Source organism: Nycticebus coucang, chromosome 7 (assembly GCF_027406575.1).
Source record: "Nycticebus coucang isolate mNycCou1 chromosome 7, mNycCou1.pri, whole genome shotgun sequence".
Taxonomy (NCBI): domain Eukaryota; kingdom Metazoa; phylum Chordata; class Mammalia; order Primates; family Lorisidae; genus Nycticebus; species Nycticebus coucang.
The window spans coordinates 44,017,035-44,036,713 of record NC_069786.1 but is presented as its reverse complement, the minus strand read 5'-3'; the positions used below and the strand labels follow the sequence as shown (position 1 = coordinate 44,036,713).

Genomic DNA, 19,679 nt, shown 5'->3' with positions numbered 1-19,679 from the left:
GATCTTTGAGATCAAGCCACCTAGTAGTTTTCAAACACTTTGTTCAAACTAAGTACAGAAGGATAAATATAGGAGAGGAGACTGAGGCTGCTCCCTTTTGGGAACAGGGGTCAGGAAACCCAGTTGTTTGTGCGGGGACAATCTATAAGATGGCTTGGTGAAAACGTGGGAATTTGGTTGGGAAATCTTGCATTTAGTCCAAACTTGCACTTTTGCAGATAAGAAAGCTATGGTTTAAAACAATAAGGTGACTTGTCCAAGGTCGCACAGTCAGAAGGCAGGAAGACCAACAGCAAGACTCAGGGTCCAAGCTGCCTTTTCTAGGAGTGGCCCTGCACACCTTCCCTGCCATTAGCTAGTCCCATTAGCTCACTCTAGGGCTCAGACTGAGGTAAAGAGTGAGTGAGTGACAAGACATTTCACTGACACATCTGCTGTAACCACCAATCTGTCCCCTCCTCATGACATCCCACTTGGCTCCAACATGGTCACATCATCAGAGGCTTGCAGGGACCGGGAACCTTCTCAGGACCCCTTCCCACCTCTCTTCTCTTCTGCTGTGTTTCTAACCACACTGAATGAAATGCCGGCCTACAGTGCCTATTCCTCCATTTGCTGGGTTTGTCCCTACACAGTATTTGTGTTTTGTTTGAAAATGCTGTTTGCTCCACTTTTTAATTTCATTTTAGAAGCTTGCAAGGAGAGAAGCCAACATTGAATCGTAGGGACTAGAGGGGACTTTACAAACCGCTTACAAGGCACAAACAGTGGTGATTTTCCTATTTCTCTTCTGATTGAATTGGCTGCTGTATCATGTGCAGTAAACAGTGTGAACCAGAAAGCACTTCTCCATCCTTATCTCACCCCCTCACATAATCAAAAGAAAAAATGCATTGTAATAAAAAAAAAAATGGGAGAGGAACAGAACTTTGTATTTGTCCAAAAGTTAATTAAACTTGAAAGGTTTGTAAAGACAATTTATTTTCTTTTGTAGCCTGAGACCATAAGGTTTGCATTTCATTTTACCAATAGGATGATAACAAATGACCGGGTATTATTGTCATCCTAATAATAAATAATATATAATGAAGCTAGAAGAAAGAGTTTCTTTTTAAATAGAAAAGTAAAACTGAAAACACACATACCATACAATTTTCGATTGACTTATCTGAAAAAAAACTATGTGAAGTATCTTAAGGTATGACCTAGTCACTTGCTTTTGTTAATACCACTTTTATTCTTTTCTGGAAAGATGACTGCAGTGAGCACACAGGCAGGACTTTATAGACATGCTGGTTAATCCTCTGAATTGACAAGCTTAAAATAGAGGGACTATCATCTTTACAAAGAAAGCTGAATATGCAATTAAAAAGAACAGGAAGCCTCCTCAAAGCATTCTGAGCAACTCAGATTTGGAGTCGGATAACGTCCTCCTCCTTGTCAATTCCACGTCTAAGTATCTCCTGGAAGGACAATGTGGAGCCGTTTTCACAGGCGAGGTAAAGCAGGAATCCTAGATGAGCCACAGTGAAGGTGAACATGGGGCTGGGGTTAGATTACCCAAACCAGACACCACAAATGGAGCCAGGAGGGGATTGTCCATGGATTGCTTCCCTGTGGAGCAGGCGGAGCATGCCTGTGTGCATGTGTGTCTGTGTATAAGATAAAACATTTCAGAGAGAAAAGAGTTGCTGATGAAGGAAACCAAGAATTGTTGAATAAGATAAAGATTCCTCCCATCAAAAAATGTGGACTTGGATAAAAGGATTTCCAAGGCTCTATTCCTAAAATTCTTTGATTCTGTGAGATGGAAAGTGAGTGTGCCAGCAGCAAAGTGAGACCCCCCAAAACCCCAAGGGTGAAACCCACATCTGTCACCTGCTTCCTTTTGACAGGTTACCCAGTTTAAGGTGCACCACTTGCCAGAATATTTAACTTCCTAATCTCTGTGTGGCCCCCATCAAAAAACCTCTCCATGTGCACCTGGAGGACATGGCCTATGTTTAATTTACCTTCGGGATCCCAGCACAGTGCCTGAAGCATATAGTAGGCATCCCAAAATGTGATAAAACTAGTTTTTAAATTAATTTTTAAATAATGAATGCTTACATAATAGATAATGTTAGTCAAGCTCCTCGACACCTAGATGCTACAGCTACATAAATAGACACTTACATTAAAATGCTTATTTTCTGGTAGTCATTATGCAAGCCTCCCAGGGCACCAAAGCAAATCACCACTAATTGTTCCTTCCCTAGGAGGATTAGCCAGTATCTCCCGATCCATCACCCAGATTCTAAGAGTATAAAAATAGTCATAAAAATAGTCATAGCATAAATCATACCAGCCACCTCACTAATCAAGAGCATCAGACAGAACAAGGATGTTGCTCTTACCACTTCTATATTCTCTAGCAAAATATATCATAATATGTTTTCTAGCAAATGCAATTAGGCAAAAAAAAAAAAAGCATCCAGACTGGAAAAAAAGAAGTAAAACCACCTCCATTTGAAAATTATGTGATCTTGGCTTAGCACCTGTAGCTCAGTGACTGGGGTGCCAGCCACATACACCAAAGCTGGCAGGTTCGAGCCTGGCCCTGCTAAACAACAATGACAACTGCAACCCAAAAATAGCAGGGCATTACAGAAGGTGCCTGTAGTCCCAGCTACTTGGGAGGCTGAGGGAAGAGAACCACTTAAGCCCAAGAGTTAGAGGTTGCTGTGAGCTGAGAAAGAAAAGAAAAGAAAGAAGAAAGAAAGAAAATTATGTGATCTTGTACACAAAAACTTCCAATGAACTCACTATGAAACGAATGCAGCTAATCAACAAGTCCAGCAAGGTTTATGGATACAAGATCAAAATGCAAGATCTGCTACGCACTACCAAAGAGCAAGTGAAAAATGGAACTGACAACTCATTTACACAGCATCAGAAAGAAAAAAGTGCAGGAATAAGTTTAATGAAAGAAATACAAGACTTGTCCAGAAAAAATTATAAAACATAATTGAAAAGAATTAAAGAGGATCTAAATAACTGGAAAAATATCCCATTTTCATGATTAGAAGACCACATCATTACCATGGCAACACTCCTTAAACTGATATACAAATTCAGTGCAACCCCTAGCAAAAATGCCAGCTGGTATATTTTTGCAGGTATTAACACGCTAACCCTATGGAAATGTAAAGAATACAGAACAGCCAAAACAATCTTGAAAAAATAAAAGAAAAATGTTGGAAGAGTTGGGGCTGTGCCTGTGGCTCAAAGGAGTAGGGCACCAGCCTCATATGCCAGAGATGGCGTGTTCAAACCCAGCCCCGGCCAAAACTACAAAAAAAAAAAAAAAAAAAGTTGGAAGACTTATACTTCCCAATTTCAAAACTCTCAGAAAGTAATAATAATCAATATTTTGCAGCATAAGGATAGATTTATAGGTCAATGGATATAATTGAAAGTCTAGAGATAAACCCTTGTGTTTATAGTCAGTTGATTTTTGTTATGGTTTCCAAGACAATTCAATGGCAGAAGGAATACTCTTTGCAACAAATGATACTGTCACAACTAGATAGCCACACGCAAAAGCATAAATGTGGACTCCTAATTCAGACCATATGTAAAAATTAACTTAAAATAGATCAAATATCTGAAGAGAAGAACTAAAATTATTAATCCCTGGAAGAAAACACAGGTGTAAACCTATGTGACCATGGTTAGGCAATAGTTTCTTAGATATGAAACCAAGAGCACAAGGGAAAAGAGAAAAAATATAGATAAATAATACTTCATCAAAATTAAAAACCTTTGTGTTTCAAAGGATTCTATCAAGAAAGTGAAAAGACAACTTTCAGAAGACAAGAAAATATTTGCAAATCTTATAGCTAATAAGGGTCTTATATTCAGAATATATAAAAACTATTTTAATTCTATAATAAAAGAAACTATTTGATAATGGTAAAGGATTTAAATAGACATTTTCTTCTTAAAAAAAGATTTTCAAATTGCCAATAAGCACATGCAAAGATACCCAATATCATCAGTTGCTAGGAAAAAGCAAATTAAAACTACAAAGAGACACCATTTCACATCCACTAGGATAACTAGAAGCAAGAACATGGACAATAGAAAGTGTTAGCAAGGTATGGAGACAATGGAACCCTCAGACATTACTAATAGAAATGGAAAATGTCACGGCTGCTGTAGAAAGAGTTTGGCAGTTCCTCAAAAAAGGTGAAACATAGAGTTATCATGCGATCCAGTAATTCCATTCCTAATTATACATGTGCAAGTATTGGACATTATGTCCACACAAAAAGTTGTACATGGGTGTTCACAGAAGCATTATTCCTAATGGTCAAAAAGTGAAAGCAGCCCAAATGCCTATCGACTAATGAATGGAGAAACAACTGTGGTATATCCATATAATGGAATATTATTCAGCCTTTTAAAAAAATGAAGTATTGGCTTATGCTATAACCTTGAAACTATTACGAACCTTGAGCCTTGAAAATGTGATACTAAGGGAAAGAAAGAAGACACAAAAGGCCACATTTTAGGCTTCCATTTATATAAAATGTTCAAAAGAAGCAAATCCATCAAGACAGAAAGTAGATTAGTAGTTGCAGGGAATGAGGAGAAGCCACAAGGTTTCCTTCTGGAATGACAAAAATGTTCTGAAATTAGTGATGACAGTTGCACAACTTAGTGAACATATTAAAAGCCACTAAACTGTACACTTTAAAGGGGTTAATTTTATGCCATGCATATTGTATCTTAATTAAATAATAGTAATAATGGTGAGATGCTTTCAGATACTGTTGATGAGAATGTTCACTGATGGAACTTTTTTGAAGATAGGTTTGGAAATTGGTATCAAATTTAATCCAATAGCTCAAATTCTAAGAATTATTTTCAAATTTCAGATTAATATAAGGTTATAAATGTTTAGGTTACATTGTTTCCATTTCTAAGATAAAGTTCAAGTTGTAGTTCAGCCCTTCATGCAGACAGCGTACTGAACACCCTCACATTGTGCACATTAGGAAAGACCCCGACAATCATCCTCCTTCCGCCTCCTCCCCTCCCTTATCCTTCCTTACCCTCCCTCCTCCCCTCCCCTATTCCCCTCCCCTCTTCCTCCTTCCTGTCACCCACCTCCCATCTCCTCTAACCCTCCTCCCCCCTCCCCTCCCCTTCTTCTTCCTCCCTCTCCCCCTCTCTCACTGGATAGACTATACTTGTGTTTTTCTTTCATGTGGACGTGTATTTGTTTATACATGGGGTTTCATATTAGTATTCAGTACATTGATACTTTTTTTTCCATTCTTGAGATACTTTTTAAGAAGAATGTGTTCCAACTCCACCCAGGTAAACATAAAAGATGTAAGGCCTCCATCTTTTCTTATGGCTAAATAATACTCTACACTATTCATACACATATCACAGTTTATTAATCCATTCATGGGTTGATAGGCACTTGGGTTGCTTCCATATCTGGGCAATTGCGCATATTCTAAGAGTTTGACTTTGGTAAGTAATCAGGAATGTCGCAACTTCAGCTGTAGAGATAGATGTTCTCTGCAATGTTGTTTGTAATGTCAAAATACTGGAAATATCCTAAAGGCACATTGGAGACTTTTTAAGCTATCTAGTTACATTCATTAAATGGAATACGGTTCAGCCATTAAAATTAGGTTTCTGACATGTTGATACCCAGAAAAGGGAGCATATAAAACACAACCATGCTGTACAATCCTACTTTTTATTTTTTTAAGTGTGTTTGTATCCATGCCTCTGTATTACAAAAATAATAGAACTAGGTCATCCAACTCTGTAGCTACTAGCCATGTGCGGATATGTAAATGTGAATGAATTAGAGTTAACCAAAATTCAGCTCCTCACTGGCACTCCCCACACATCACATGCTGAACAAGCATATGAGGACAGTGGCTACTGTCCAGTGTGTCAGAGGGCTCCACCCTGTGAGCTGGCAGAGAAGAATGTACAGCCAGGGGGCTAATGGGGGCTTTCATTTTCTTCTCTTTATGTTTATTTTCCATTTTTCTAATAATAACATAAATGATATAATAATGTTATGATAATATATAATTGATATAATTAATAATGTTATAATAATAGAGTATTGTTACTTTATTTTTTTAAAGAGTCAAAATAAACTAAAACAGGAGAGAAGGGAATGGGGAAAACAATCGTGGGTATAGGTGTCACGAGAGTCCCTTTGCTCTGGGCAGCTCAGAAGCTGGAGCCTATCACCTCCCTTGCCCCAGCAATACCTCTGCACCCACAGAGGGGAGCAGGGAAGATGGATCAGGTCCAGGCAAAAAAAGAAAAAAAGAAAAAAACACAGACTCCTGTTGCTCTTACTTGAGAAACGGTTCCATAGTTTTTCAAGAATAAACACTTCTCAGGTTGTTACATGCCTTTGATAGATTACCAGCATGATAAAATGGCTGTTTCTGCTCATTCTGTCTGGATTTATAGTAGCTTTCTGAGAGAGAAGATTTGCCGACCTTCTCACTTGGCCATAGCCAAAAGTAGCCATAATGTAGATTTAAAAAATAATAATCCTGGTATTGGATGAGGCTTGGGAGAAGAAGAACTTTCAAACTCAAGGACTAAAATAAATTAGTTCATGCTTTCTAGAGGCCAACATGGAAATACACATCCAAAGTCTTAAAAGTATTATAGCCTTTTACTCAATTATGTCACCTCTAGAAACTTATTCTAAGAAAATATTCATGGATGTGTACAGAGATTTAGCTACAAGAATGTACATGACAGAGCTGTTTGTAAGAACAAAAAACCAAATTCAAGTTAAAAGTACAGCAACAAGATACATCCTCATAATGAAATTTAACAGCCATTAAAAATAATGCTATGCAGGAATATTTAATGCCAGGTAAAATATTGATAAATATTAAGTTTTTAAAATGAGTATTAATATACTGTAAAAGGTATAATTTCATTCTTATATATAACATAATTGGGATAGGAACTTACCACTTTTCACATGTTCTATAATGAATATATATTGCCTTTGTCATAAGAAAAAAGGTTATTTTTTAAAAGGTAAAGTCATATTCATTAAGACAGTAAATATTTGTACTTAGAACTTGAAATAAAATTATTACTATAATTGAGTATTTTTACATTTAGCTCCAGGCTTCCTGGCTACCAAGGCAAAAAGAGTAATACAAAAAGTTATACAGATTTTCACTGTTTGATTTATCCATTCTTATCAGAGATAAACTACCATCCCTGCACTAAATTCTAAGAGAAATGCATAACATACATTTCTCAACAACACTAACACCTACCCTGTGGTGCAGGCACAGTAGCAAATTACTCATGGCCCTTATCTTTATTTTAACTCTATTTGTAGTTGCTTAAGAACATGCCCAGCCCATCGTCTAGGTAATAAGCTTTCAAAGGTCCCACACCTTGCTAAGGGACAAATAACACACACACACACACATACACTGCCTATTTTTTCCATAACGTACTCCCATACCTGTTTTCTACCATAACAAAATAATCCCAAAGTGAATGAGAGTTTCCAGCCCATGAAAAATTTCAAGTAGCATCCAAGTCACAGATTTTCATGGAGGGTACTCAGGTAAGTAGCAAAAAGTTAAAAGAAGAAAACTTTAAGTTTTCTCCCCATTCTCATGAGACTATCAGTCTACCTCACAGGCAATTCACTACCACTAAAGGTGCAATTAGGAGAGAAATGATTACACAGCTTGAAATTTCATTTGGCTATTTATATTGGAATATCTATTATATTGACAAGAAAGATAGAAAGTGATATTTAGACCAGAGGTTCTCAACCTAGATCATCAGAATCATCTGGGAGATTATAAAAGATATCCATGAATGAATCCTGACATGTATCAACTAAAACGCAGGCCCCAAAATTTGTTTTGTTTTAGAACCCCCCAAATAAAGGTTGATTTATATGTATAAAATATGTAAATCACATTGTATAAAGCACAGAAAAAAAGAAAACAGAACTGGAATTTTACCTGAAGATCATAAAAGGAAAAAGCTTAAAAATGTGAGATTAGGGGTTTTGATTTCTGCTCAGAATGAAGAAAGCTGAATAAAGCATCATTCCCAACATGCTTACATCAAAAAAAAGGCAAATAAACCACAAGTTCATAACTTCCTGAAATCGATTAGAAAACTGAGGTCACAGGAGCACAAGCTAGCCCAAAATCTAAAGACAGGCACCTGCAGGAAGAGACGAGACAGGAGCACCTGTCTACAGATGCACCTGGACACCAGCTAACAAGCATCAGGCAACAATAACAATGGACTATGTCTGGGAGAGTTGAAAGGGCACGGAAACAGACCACTCTGAGGCCCAGAACAAAGGAAGACCTAAGACTGACAGTGGCACAGACATAAAAAACCTCTTCGGCAAACCAGCTCCAACCCTAAACACCAGGTATCACTAGAGGAATTTGAAGTCAGGATGCACAGAAGGCTAACCACAGCAAGAATGAATCTCAAATTCAGTTTAATGCCTGACTAGACTGATCAATCTTCACACTAAAGGCCTAATATAAATTGAAAAGTGTGCCTATTTCTAGTCATAAAGATTGTCTATCCCAGTTTCCAATATCCTACATAAGATGCCTAGTTCTCAACCAAAAATTACAGGGCATATGAAAAAAAAAAAAAAGGACAACACTACCAAGAGACATAGCAATTAACAGAACCACACTCAGCTATGACACAGATGTTGAAGCTCTCAGACACAGAATTTTAAATAACCATAATTAATTCTAAAAGATCCTAGTGTAAAGGATAAACAACACGAAATATCAAATGGGTAATTTTATCAGAGAAAAGCTATAGGAAAGAATAAAATGGAAGTACTTGAAAGGCTACATAGAGTAACAAATAGGAATGACTTAAACAAGAATTCATCAGTAGACTTGACATAGTAAAGGAAAGAATCAGTAAACCTGAAAGTAGTCCAATAGAAATTACCCAAAATAAAACAAAGGGAGGGAAAAAAATGAATAAAACAAATGAAAAAGAACAGTGTCCAAGCACTATGGGACCATAGCAAAAATTCTAACTGGTTATAATTGAAATTTCAGAAGTACAAAAGAGAATGGAGCAGAAGAAATATTTGAAGAAATAATTGGTAAGAATTTTTCAAAGTTAATGACAGATACCAACCCACAGATCCAAGAAGCATGAGAGTATCAGCACACATGTTCTCTCTCTCTCTACACACACACATTCACTTAATCACTCTTATATGTGATATCATGAATTTAAGAAATAAACCCAACTGATTCAGAAACAAGTCACTGAGTCTTGAAAAAAATGACTCAAGCCTATCAGAATTTCTTCTTAAAAGAGCATATGTATGAGAGATAATTATACTATTCATCAGTAAGAGATACATTGAAAGATTACTATATACAAGGAACACTACACAGTCAAAATACATGAAGCAAGAAATGATAGAACTGAAAGGAGAAATAGAAACATCTACAATTGTAGTCAGAGACTCTTAACATTCCTCTCTTAGTTACTGATAAAACAAATAGGCAAAAAATCAATAAGGACATAGCAGACTTGAAAACCCTAGTAAGCAGGGTTTACAATATACCTAATTTATATTTGTGGAACATGCTACACAACAACAGCAGACTACACATTCTTTTCAAGTGTGCATTGAACACTCATCAAGATAAACCATATTCTGGGCCCTAAAAACAAATGTGAACAAATTTAAAAATCACACAAATTATATACTGGGATAGTAAGAGAATTTAAAATAGAAATCAATAACAAAATCTTCTGGAAAATTCCAAAATATCTTAAAACAAATGACACACTTTAAAACAACATATGAGTCAAGAGGTAGTCTCAAAAGAAATTTTAAACTATAAGGAAATTAAGGTGCACACATCAAAACTGTGGAATGCAGCTTAAACAGTGCACAGAAGGAAATTTATAGCATTAAATAAAACAGAAGAAAAATCAGAAATATAAGCTTACCCTTAAGAAAACAGAAAAGTAAATTAAACCCAAAGCAAGGAGAAGAAAGGCAGCAATAAAGATAAGAGCAGAAATCAATGAATTTGAAAAAAGAAAAATAGACAAAATTAATTAACCAAAATCTGAATTCTTAGAAAAGATCATAAAATTGATAAACCTCTAGACAGACTGAGCAAATGAAAGACAGAGACACAAATTACTAATTTCAGGAATAAAATGAAGAATATCATTAATGATACCACAGACATTAAATGGATAATAAAGGAACACCACAAACAATTGTATAACCATAAATTAAGAATTTAGGTGAAGACCAAGTCTTTGAAAGATACAAACTACCAAAATCTGTCAAGAAGAAATAGATAAACTGAATAATCCTGTATCCATTCATAAAATTAAGTTTGTAGTTAAAAACCTTCCAACAAAGAATACTCTAGGACCAAATGGTTTACTGGAGAATTCTACCGAACGTTGAAAAAAGAAATAATACCAGTCCTACATAGTCCCTACCAAAAATACAACCAAGCGGAATTTATCAAAGAAATGCAAAGCTGGTTCAACATTCGAAAATCAATCAATGCAAGCTCCATATTAAATATGAAGTAAAGTAATCCTGTTGATGGAGAAAAAGCATTCAACAAAATTCAAAAGCCATTCATAAGAAAAACTCTCAGTTAAACTAATACAGGGCAAAATCCTTAACCCCATAGGGTATATACAAAAAAAAAAAAAAAACCCTCCATTAACATCAAACTTAACAGTGAAAAATGTATTGCTTCCCACCCTCATAATAAGAAACAAGGCAAGGATGTTCTTTCTCACACTCCTATTCAACATTGTCCTGGAATTCTTAGCTGGTGCAATAATGCAAGAAAGAGAGGTAAATGGGAGAAAAGAGGAAGGAAGAAAGAACCACAAGGCATCCAGATGGGAAAAGAAAAAATAAAACTGTCTCTTTTCACAGATGACATGATTGTGTACATAGAAAATTAAAAATAAACTATAAAAAAGCCCCTCCTAGAACACAAAAATGACTTAATAAATTCACATTATACAATGTCAATATACAAAAATTGATTTTATGTGTATATCTTAACAGCAGCAGCAATTTCCAAAAGGAAATACTTCAGTATAAATATAACAAAACATGTGCAAGGTCTATATCCTGAAAACTATAAAATGCTGATGGAAGAAATGAAAGACATAAAAAAATTAGAGAAATCAGCTCGGCACTAGCTCAGAGGCTAGGGCACCAGCCACATACACCAGAGCTAGCGAGTTCGAATCCAGCCCAAGCCTGCCAAACAACAATGACAATTACAACCGAAAAATAGCCAAGCATTGGGGTGGGTACCTGGTCCCAGCTACTTGGGAGGCTGAGGCAAGAGAATTGCTTGAGCCCAAGAGTTTGAGGTTGCTGTGAGATGTGATGCCATGGCACTCTACCACTCTACCAAGGGCGACATAGTGAGACTCTCAAAAAAAAAAAAAAAAAAATTAGAGAAATATACCGTGCTCATAGATTGAAACACTCAATATTTTAAAGATATCAATTCTTTCTAAATTAATGTATAGACTCTATGCAATCCCATTCAAAATCTCAGTAGGATTTTTTATAGATATTGAGAAACTGACTCTAGAATTCATTTGTAAAGGCAAAGAAACAAAAAGACCAATAAAATTTTTGAAAAAGAACAAAGTTGAAGGGCTTATACTACCTCCCAAAACTTATTATAAAGTCACAGTAATTACGACCATGTAGTATTAGCACAATATAAGCATACGGATCAATGGAGTAGAATAGTGAGTCCAGAAATAAACCTTTACATTTTGGCTGATTTGTGAGTAAAGTGCTAAAACAATTCAATGGAAAAGGATAGTCTTTTCAACAAATGGGCTGGAACAATGTACTTTCACAAGCCAAAGAGGAAAAAAATCATTGACCCATACTTGATACCTTATATAAAAACTAACCCCAAATTGATAATAAACCTAGGTGTAAAACATAAAACTAAGAAACATCTAGAAGAAAACAAAATCTTCAAGATTTTTGGTTAGTCAAAGAATTCCTAGTTACTATAAGTTTGATCCATAAAAAAATAATAAATTGGTTCTGCTCTGAGAAGACAACGTTAAAGGAATAAAAATAGAAAAGCAACACAATTGAGATAAGTAATTTACAAATCAAACTTCTGACAAGGACTTACATCCAAATTATGTAAAGAACTGTTTGAACAATAAGAAAACAAGCCAACAAAACATAAGTAATCAAAATTACCTATTCAATGCATAACAGTTCAACGCTGTACATTTCCATTTGAATTTGTATATTTTTTCCAGTCGGTAACGGGTCCAAATATACTTCTCACCAATTCTCATTTGTACCCTATTACTCGACCTTGGAATTAGACTTTCCATTCTGTTAAACTCTGATGCACTTTATACTGACAAAAATAATTAGTTTTCTTTGAACTCAGGAGATAAATTTCATCTAAGTCTTTAGTAAAGAAATTATTTTTCCTATCACATAAAATTGCTTCTCTAAACACCAAAAAAAGTTGTAAGTTCCTAAGGCATCAAAATTTATTGTCTCATCTTTTAAATAAGGAACACTTGAGCATGAATCACCACAGTTTTAATTATCATACTTCCGCCCTCCTCTGCTACCAAAACTAAACGATTCTGAAACACAATGATGAAAGAAATGACCCTTATTTTCCCTTTGCTCATATTTCTTCACTTATTTCTCATCACCTGGTACCATGTTTCTGTAAGCCATTTCAAATTATGTTTAGGACCAATGTGAAGTATAACAAACAAAGAATTTCTACATGAAAGATATCCTGTAAGGCCAACTTACTCAATGTTTATCCTTTTTCCAACTGACCATCTGGGTTTTTTTTTGCCCCAAACAATATTTCTCTTTTGGAAACAAGAGAGAATAAACCATGAAGATTTCCAGCACTATGTCCAGCTTATCTCCAGCAACTACATTTCTTTCTTTATGAACCTATTTTATTTTTATTTTTGTTGTTGTCGTTGTTGTTGAGATAGAGTCTCACTATGTTGCCCTTGGTAGAGTGCCGTAGCATCACAGCTCAAAGCAACCTCCAGCTCTTGGGCTTAGGCGATTCTCTTGTCTCAGCCTCCCGATTAGCTGGGACTACAAGTGCCCGCCACAACGCCCAGCTATTTTTTGTTGCAGATGTCACTGTTGTTTAGCTAGCCCCGGGCCGGGTTCATACCTGCCACCCTCAGCATGATAACCATTGTGCTATGGGTGCCGAGCCAGAACCTATTTTATTTTTCATTACAGTATTTTTAGTATCTGACATATTAGACACACATGAATAAATGTCTTCAACCGGTAGGATGCAAGGTCCATGAGAACAAAGACTTTGTCTTCTTATATATTCTTATATCCTCAACGCCTAGAACAGTGTCTAGTACACAATAGGTGCTCAATAAATATTATGGAATGAATGACCTGCCTAAGGCATCTCTCTCTACCTCATTCCTTCACATTCCTCCAGTGATCCTAGTCAGCCCATGGCAGTACTGCTAGAGAAACAACAAAATATTCAGCCCTCCACCCACGCCTTTCTTCCAGAATTAGTGACCAGGTCTTTCTGCCAATTTCTTGTTAAGTAGGTATTGAGGATGGAAGTTTGGAAAGGAGCATCCCTAGTTACCCAATCTAAACCCAAATGTCCACTAACAACCACCATATCAGATGGAAACAAAGGGCAGCACTCACTTCGTGCTTCAAATGAAAACAGACTGGACAATTTTTTTTTTTTTTTTTTTTTTTTTTGAGACAGAGTTTCACTTTCTCACCCTCAATAGAGTGCCCTAGCGTCAGAGCCCACGGCAATCTGAAACTCCTGGGCTCAAGTGATTCTCTTCCTTCAGCCTCCCAAGCAGCTGGGACTACAGGCACCTGCCACAACACTCAGCTATTTTTAGAGACGGGGTCTTGCTCTTGCTGGGGCTGGTCTGGAACCTGTGAGCTCAGGCAATCCACCTGCCTTCGCCTCCCAGAGTGCTAGGATTACAGGCACGAGCCACCACACCTGGCCCTAGGCCAGATGATTTAAAAGCAGTTCATTGGTAAAAGCTGGTTTCCTACCAATCACTCATTGGATTTAGGGACAGGAAAATTGTTTTCTAGTCCAGGCTCTCCCATTAACTGTCTCTTAACCAAGGCCTGGCCTTTCAGACAGTAACACTGAAACAAACACAATTTAGGACAAACAAGTGTTCCCAAGGGGGTTTGGGGGAGATACCAGGCTTCTCAAAATACACATGGCCTCCCTGAAATGCCTCCACCCCAGACCACCCCTTAAGAATCTCTACCATAGAGTGAGCCATGCTGCTGTTACAAGTGGAGCATGCAAAACTCTGAAAACCCTTGCCAGGTTTCCAGTGTAAGCTTGTTAAGGAATGAGACCAAGATTTTCTCCACTTCTTAGTGACACTCACAGTGGAGTGTCACAGAGTACTCCTGTCTTTGCCTGCTTTTCCAGCCTTGCATCACCTGTCACCACCTATGGGCAACACCTCGACTGCCTACCTAACAGCCCAACAGGCACTCTCATTTTCTCCCTTGCTGACTAAATCACAATTGTATTCAGATTGAATGCTTGTATGTGCTCAGGGAAGGTGAGGTCCTCCCCCAGCACCAGAAGATTCTTAGACAAAATAATCACAGCCACCCTCTTCTCCTTGACCAGCAACTGACTGGTTTAGGGATGAAATGTTTGGCCATTCTGATCATTCTGACCCTGTGCCAACTTCTGGGAAATTTTATCGTTTGTTATCTAGAGAAAGACTGAAAAGCGATCTCTATCTTTCTCTTTCTACTTTGGATGGTGTCAAGTGAAGGCATGATGGAATTCCAGTAACCCTGCAGAGGGCGGGGAAAACCAAGAGAATTTTTTTAGAAGCCAACCAAGAGCTGTAACTACACTGTACTGCCTACCTTCAAACCTCCTGTGCAAGACAGTAAAGTAGCCTAAATTGTTGTTACTTACAACAGAAAGTACTCTTGCTGATACCCTAGCACATGGCCTAGAAAGTTTTTCAACTTTTTCTCCAACTTTTACTCATTTTCAATATAGAGCTCAACTATAGTCTCCTTGGGAAGTCTTCACTATATCCAGACAGAAAAGCTGTCCCAGACAATGTTATCTGCACATCTGTCTTTCCAACTAGACTGTGAACATCTCAAAAGCAAGTATTTTCACCCTTGTCAGAGGCCCTGACATACAGTTGGGTATTTATTTATTTATTTATTTATTTATTTATTTATTTATTTGTCTGTCTCACTATGTTGCCCTGGAAGAGTACCGTGGCTTCACAGCTCACAGCAACCTCAAACTCTTGAGCTTAAGTGATTCTCTTGTCTCAGCTTCCCAAGTAGCTGGAACTACAGGCGCCCACCACAATGCCCAGCTATTTTTGTTGTTGTTGTTGTCGTTGTCATTGTTGTTTAGAGGCCCAGGCTGTGTTTGAACTGGCCAGCCCTGGTGTATGTGGCCAACACCCTAACCATTGAGCTATGGGTGCCAAGCCCACTTGGGCATTTATTAAATGTTGAATGAATGAATAAACCAAAAAGCAATAATAAATGGACACACAGGATGTTTTCTGTGTTTTGGATAAAGATTTTTCTGACACTCAGGCTGTCTACACTCTACTAGATTTCCTAGGTGTTGGTGAGCAAAGACAGACAAAGCACAATGGACAAGCCATCTTCTGTCTGACCAGAACTGCCCCCTACTCCCAATCCCCTGCAGTTGAGATGGGACTATTACAGAAGCTGAATTTGGTGTCACCTGGGTAATGTACCCACTTCCTGTCTGCCAAGATGCCTTGGCTTGGCTTTGGTCAAGGGTATCAGTAAGATTTGTTATATGCATGGAGGAAATGGAAAGAGGGAGATGGGGGAGCAGGAGAGAGAAGGAGGAAAGGAAGGAGGGAGCCAGGAAAAGAGAACTAGCCCAAGTACGTTATATGAGCCTCTGGATCTAGCTATGGATTAAGCTAACCCCCCCCCCTTTTCATTTATGTGACCCAATCAATTCCTACATTGCATAAAGTCAGTTTTCAAATGACCAAAACCCAACCCAAAGAAAAGAATTCTGGGGGCGGCGCCTGTGGCTCTCAGTGGGTAGGGCACAGCCTGCCCCGTATACAAAGGGTGGCGGGTTCAAACCCGGCCCCGCCGAACTGCAACAAATAAAATAGCCGGGCGTTGTGGCGGGCGCCTGTAGTCACAGATACTCGGGAGGCTGAGGCAGGAGAATCGCCTAAGCCCAGGAGTTAGAGGTTGCTGTGAGCTGTGATGCCACAGCACTCTACCGAAGGCGATAAAGTGAGACTCTGTCTCTCAAAAAAAAGAATTCTGATTAATAGAACAGGTAGGATAAGAGCACACCAATAACATCCTTTCCATCTGCAGAACCTGTACACTGGCGCCTCTCGGCCTCTGGGATGATGCGGGGCAGAGGGGTAAAAAATGCCCACCCACCCCAACACGCACGCCACGTAGACGAGGGTAACCCTGCTCCCTGGGATCTTCCTTCTCTTCAGAAAGGTGTGGGGACTTCTGGGAGTCATAAAGTGTTACGTGAATACAAAGGGGAAAAAATGAAGAGCAGTTTCATGAAGCAGTATGCTAGGTTCTTTATGAACATCATGTAACTTAAAACTGTTGTAATTATTATAATACCTATTTTACCCTTAAGGAAACGGAAGCTCAGAGCAGTGAAGTAACTTGCTCAAGGTTACTCCTGGAATTTAAACAGCATTCTAGACTTTCCCCACTTTCTCTCTGATCAGCTGGCCCTGGGAGGTGGACAGACCCGCAGCCCACCCCCACGACGCCCCAAGGCACACAGACCTGCAGGCTAACAAGCTAAGCCCCTAGAGTCAGAGCAGCCTCGCAGACGCAGCTTTTCCGAAGCACCAGTTAACTAACCAACGTGAATGGAGGGTGGTTGCTCAACACTAAAAGTAAAGGGCCGGCGGGGGAGCAGCGGTACCCGCGCCGGGCCGGTGAGAAGAGCCGCAGAGGGAAGGGCAGGAGCTCGCTCGCCCGCTCGCTGGACCCCCGGCCCAGCCCCGCGCCCCCTCCCTCCGAGCAGTCCGGGCGCCCCCAGCCTCGCGGCTCGGTCCAGCTGCGCCAGGGCATTTAGAGGCGCACGCAGCTCCAGTCCTGTCCGGGCCACAGTCCCGCCGGATCCAGATGTTGGCAGCTGCTCGCCCTGAGGCAGCGACAAGGACCGCGACCCCTCCGCCGCGCCGCAGCCCCGCGAGCTCCTCGCTCTCTCCGGGCGCCCGGCCGCCGGGTGAGCCCGCCCCGAAGGGCCCACCGCCCCAGCCCGCTCTGCCGCGCCGCCGCCCCGCCGCCCCGCTCACCTGCGCAGCCCGCGCTCGCCCGGCCTCTCGGCGCCCTGGCCCGGCTCCGGCCCGGCTCGGAGCGCGCCCGCCGGGAAGGGACCGTAGTTGGCTGCCCGGGCGCGGGGCGGGGCGCGGCTCCTCCTCGCACTGAGCCACCCGGGGCGCCGGGAAGGGGACGGGTCCGGCCAGGGAGCCCCGCCCGCGAGGGAGCAGCCCGAGCCCCCGCTCCGCTGGGACACCGCAGAGGTCCTCGGCGAATGAAGGGAGGCCCGGCGGCTGTGTGTTAGGTGACACCTGGGACGGTTAGTGTTGGGGAGCCTGTTCCCACCCAGCCTAGCCAGCTCAGGAAATGGAACACACAGCACATAAATCCGACCCAGCCAAGAGGGCGGCGTCCAATCCCTCCCTGTGGGATGTAGCAACCGGGTCCGCAGACCCTGACCCTGAGGGTGGAAGTGATGGGGCCAAGGCTGCAGGTGAGTTAGCCGAGAACTGAAGAACTCAGAAAGGCCTTTTCTGACAGTTTCCAGCCTACCTCATCCCCACCTCACCCACTCTTCACATTATAACACTCTCTTTCTCTGCTCTGTCTCAGTTAGGGTGAAGTCAGGGCCAAGTGCCCTCCCCTAAACAGACCCAACACTCTCAAGGCATATGTGTGTGTGTGTGTAGAAAGAGAGAGAGATTATATCTTTTATACATATATTAAGCTGTAAATAATTCCAGATGAGGATGTCCTCCCCAGCCCCAGCCTGTAAGCCCCAGGAAGGGGCAGTAACCTCACCTGTCCTCCACTGAATCTCCAGAACTTCCATCAGGTGCTCAGTTAATACTCGGTGCAGAAGGTGCAACCCAGTCTTTTGAGCCTAGCCTCATGCTGGTCCCCCAGCCCGGAGTTGCTCTGGTCTCCCTCCTGTCTTTTCAGAGAGAACCCAAAGTCAAGCTCCTGGCTTCCAGGCCACCTGTCCCCTTTTAACTGCTGACTTCCCCAACCACTTCCAGCCAGGCAGCCCTCTTGGCCGCCCTCTTGGCTCGGTGGGATTTATGTGCTGTGTGTTCCATTTCCTGAGCTGGCCAGGCTGGGTGGGAACAGGCTCCCCAACACTAACCGTCCCAGTTGGTTTGTGAGAGGTCTGCACTCTCAGGGTACCTTTCTAAGTGGTCAAGCAAATATTTAACTTCTAGAGATGTCACAGGCAGAGGAACTTTGAAATATAACACTGTCCTGCAAGCCCTGCACAGTGGAAACACGGTCTGTTTGGGTGACTGATCCAAGATCCCACAGCTTGTAGGAGAGCTGCGCCTGGGGCCCAGGTCTACATTTCTACAGACAGTAGACTGGCCTGGGACCTTTGAGGTGCTGGTGGGGTTAACTTGGCTGAGGACAGAATTTCTGTAGAAATGGGAGATGGGTTTAGTCTTCTGCTGAGACCTTTCCAGGCCTCTCAGGTCAAACATTACATGAGCCACTTGCATTTACTGAAGCTCCTGAAAGTTGCAAAAACAGAGTAGTGTATTTTTTGTGTTCCATTTAACTAACAAATGGCCTTATGGTGCTGCTACTCTCACATTAATTTCAGGGCACACACACAAAAAAATCCATTCCACAAAAAAATCCATTTCACTTCAGGGAACACCATACAATTTTAAAGTTGCATGGAGAACATTCCTTCTTGTGACTATTTCAGTACACTTCTGTGACTATACATGAAAACTTCAAGCCCGACATTGGAGGCTCTCGGTTATGGTGAAGTCAGGGCCAAGTGCCCTCCCCTAAACAGACCCAACACTCTCAAGGCATGGACCCCCCCCCCCCACAACCCCACCTTCATCAGTGGGTCCTGCACAGATGGGTGTTTCCTAGCTGGCCACATCACACTGGGCAAGGCCAACCTGGAAAGACGTTGTAGAGGATGCCCCACCTGGGTGTGCCCTACCCCTCTGTGGTGGGCGGGGAGGCTGGTGTTCAGGGCAGGGCTGTGGTGGGGCATCTGTGCTGACAGCCAGTTGCATCAGCAGGTGTGGCTGAGCAAGGGAGCCCCTTTGGGTTCCACCCAAAGAGAATTTGGTTTCAGTCAGTGGATCATGTGTTCCCTATGATCCTCTGTTATGTGTGTGATCTTGGCTGGGCTAGCCTGGTGAGTGATGCCACCCAGACAGGCCTGAGAATCACTGGGAAGGCACAAATCCTGCCCTGGTGCTCGCCTGTGCACACATGTGCTCTCTCCCCT

The 19,679-nt window shown here is 40.8% G+C and overlaps 1 protein-coding gene across 13 annotated transcripts in view; it reads right to left on the bottom strand.

The window, feature by feature from the left end:
- Positions 1-18,543, bottom strand: part of LYPD6B (LY6/PLAUR domain containing 6B) — a 202,832-nt gene extending 184,289 nt beyond the window's left edge. For 6 of the 13 annotated variants that reach the window (XM_053597336.1, XM_053597342.1, XM_053597345.1 and 3 more), the window contains exon 1: positions 18,233-18,543. The gene's annotated coding sequence lies outside the window, so the exon portion shown is untranslated. Of the gene's footprint in view, positions 1-17,466; positions 17,905-18,232 lie in introns of those variants that run through there. The other 7 variants (XM_053597335.1, XM_053597348.1, XM_053597351.1 and 4 more) reach the window with 6 other exon arrangements.
- Between the last annotated feature and the right edge of the window lie 1,136 nt (positions 18,544-19,679).